Source organism: Phragmites australis, chromosome 21 (assembly GCF_958298935.1).
Source record: "Phragmites australis chromosome 21, lpPhrAust1.1, whole genome shotgun sequence".
Classification (NCBI taxonomy): Eukaryota; Viridiplantae; Streptophyta; class Magnoliopsida; order Poales; family Poaceae; genus Phragmites; species Phragmites australis.
This window is the reverse complement of record NC_084941.1, coordinates 20983787-20987354: the sequence shown is the minus strand read 5'-3', so window position 1 is coordinate 20987354 and position 3568 is coordinate 20983787.

Genomic DNA, 3568 nt, shown 5'->3' with positions numbered 1-3568 from the left:
TTGGTGACTTGGTAGCTCAAGAGTCGTGATCGGAAAAGACTTGGCGACCGGGAGCAAATCCTTTGTGGAGCTCCAACGTGGACTAGGGGTGGCTTGTGTGCCACCGATATCACGGGATAAAAATCTTTTGTACCGAGTTTGTCTCTCTACCTTATTTATGTTTCCGTATTTACATACTTACAATTTACCTCACTAGAGTATGTTGCAATCGTCTTGAGCGGTAGAGTAGACACACTAGATAAACCTATAGCATATTTAGATAGAAATTGAGATAGATTTATCTTATGAAGTTTTTAGAGCCATTAGTTTCTAAGTGTCCTAATTCACCTCCCACCTCTCTTAGGATGTCAACGTTCCTCACAATTTAGTATCAGAGTCTCATACTCTTGATAGGTTTAACCGCCCAAAGTTGCGACATCCGGGGTTGGAATAGATACCCATAGCGCTCCAGATTTTGACGATACTAATTTCCCCGTTACAAAATTCTAATGACATGTTATCTGCAAGCCAAATGTCTAGATGTTTGGAGAGTCACCGAAAAAGAAATGGGAAAACACCTCACAAATAAGGAGAGACAATTAGATGCATTGGCAAAGAGTATCCTTTTATCATCTTTAAATATTGATCATTTAATCGTGTTTATTCTCTCACCAATGCACATGATATTTGGAATAGTCTCATTGAAGTACATGAAGGTAAAAAAAATGTGCGCAATGAGAAATATCATGTGCTTGTTACTAAGCTCAATAGCATCAAATAATTTGCCCATGAAAATGCTAATCACATATACTCACGTTTGAATATTCTTGTCAATGAGATCAATGGGCTAGGTTTGACACAAATTGAATATGCTTAAGTGGTGAGAAGAATACTTCTAGCTCTTCTTCCAAAGTACAAGCTAGCTAATTGTCTCCATCATCTACAACAACCACGACATAATCAAGATGACTCCAAACCATCAAAATGAAGAGAGCTATAAAGAGGATGATCAAAACACATCAAGTAATGAAAAAATTGATCCCAAGATGGTCAAGCTCATGTCACAAGTGAAAAAAGAACATCAAGAGGATCAATGCAAAGATTGATCATCCAATCTCCTTGAAAGAGTTGGTCAAAACAATTGATCATATCAAGGAAGAGAAGAAAAGCAAGAACAAGAGGGAGACAAGAGAAAGAAGCAAAGCGTTTACAAGCATGAGAAGATGGGTTAGTGAAGATGAAGATTCAAGCTCAAGCGATGAGAGTATCAACATCCACTCCTTTAAGAGAAGCTCTTCTTCAAGGTCATCATCACACAAGTGTCTAATGGCCAAAAGTATGGAAAGAGATGTAAGTGATGATGAATTCGATGAGGATTCTCCCTCCTATGAAGAACTTCTTGATTTGATCAATGAGCAATAAATGGTCTTAAAGAAACAAGCTAAAGAACTTAAGAAATTCAATGAATTTAACAGCATTTATGCTACCTTTATTTCTAATTATGAACAATTATTGAGCAAATTTAATTTGTTAAACAAGGAGTATGAAGTGCTTAAGGCTAAATTTGAGTGTATTAAATCTCAAACTAAGGTCTCTTTGAAGCAATCTACCTCACTTATCTAGTTCACTCCTTTACAATGAGACATGCATTGATAATGTTGTTGTAGAACTATCTAATGAACTCATTGCACAAGAGAATGCTGAGCTCAAGCATGAAGTGGAGAAGCTAAAGGAAGACTTGGCAAGATTAAAGGGCAAAGAACATATTCTACCTCCTTAAGATAACCGTGATAGCATGGTGAAGAAGCTTGTGGAGGTGTCCATCGTGATATGCTTCAAGTGTTATCAAGAAGGTCACAAGTCCTTCCAATGCAAACAAGTCGAAAAAGAGATCAAGGAGAAGAATAAGATCATGAGCCTCTCTAACAATACATCCAACATCTACACCAAGCCCAAATATAAGATCAAAACTAAAAACAACTACTACAAACTCAAGAAAAAGAACAATGGCAAAGTGGTTACACACAAGGTTGGCAGAAAGGAGCGGGGGTGGAACCAATCCATTTGGGTGCCTAAAGAAGTCATCACCAACATAAAGGGGCCCCAATCGGTTTGGATTTCAAAGAAGACTTGAAGTCCACAAGTCGTCTCGGGGATTTGGATAGTTGGGTCACAAGATAAAGTGAAGGTCCAAACAAAGAAGCCAAGTGTACAAAATTGGACGCATTAATGAAGATCATAATCATCATATACCTAAATTCCTATCCAAAGTAAACAAGGCAAATGTAATATATGCTAAATCCTCTAAATTGATGAATTCACTTCCCTTGTCTAGGATTGCATGATCTCAATTTAATTTATTGTAATACCTAGTGTAGGTTTATCATATGGTAGGTTGTTTGTGCTTATCTTTAACCTATGAGCAACCTACATGGTTTATTAGTGGTAGGTTCCTTTAATGGCGCTAGTTTTTCATTTGATATCTTTTATGTGGCATTAGTCCAATCTATAGGGTACCCTTCCTATTGTTATCAATAACTAGTGCATATCTCTCACAAGTATTCAACACTTGTATGCACAAATTTAGGAGGAGTATATCCTATAGGTTGTGATTTTGAGACTAACATGTGTTTCAAGTTATATCTCTTATAGTCTCATGAAGTGATCAACAAGTCCCCAGAAGTATGCAATGCTTAAACGCTTCAATTGGTATCATTGCCAATTCATTTGTTCATTTAAGCTACCTCCATACATAATATGACTTAACTCTTGATATATTGTCTAGTTGTGCATATATTTCTATCTTATTATATGTATGCACACATATAAGGGGAATTTTAAATCATATTATGTGAGTTTCATGAATAGTGATCCGTGTGCTTTCATTTTTGGTACCATATTCTTGAAATATTATCCCTTTAATTAGTATCATTTCATTGGATCATGATTTGTGAAGCTCTCTCATATGTGCTTTAACGTTCTTCCTCGAGTTCAACATGTGTTTGTAGCCCTTTTTGAGATTGTTAACAAAGGGGGAGAAGTTTGATGACCAAAATAAGAGACATGCCTAGTGGAGAACAAGCAAGATGCCAAGGTTGATAAAAGGGGACTCATCTACATTTGGTATCAAAAGTATGCAAATAGAAAAGCTCTTGCATGGGTCGATCAAGGGAGATAGTGGCAATGGAGAAAGGGAAAGCCATAACAAAAGGGGGACTAAGTGGTAAAAACATGCATCCAAGCAATATGGTAAGGTTTTGTGCTCTTTATAATTTCTATTATTTATTATTTGCCACTTGTTTTGGTTGTGTTGTCATTAGTCACCAAAAAGGGGAAGATTGTAGCGAAAATAACCCTATTAGGCCATAATTGTAATTTTGATGATTAATGACAACATAGTCATTGGGACTAACATGTTTGTTAAGAATATATGTTAGTATGTCTTATGGATGCAATACATCAAGAAGCCACAGAAGTCGGGACAAAGTTTGGGTGAATTAGAGAAGTTCTAGAAAAAATGTACTCACCAGATGGTCCGGTGCTTGAAAAATTGTAGACACCAGAGTATTCCTCCCAGGTGTGTTCTACT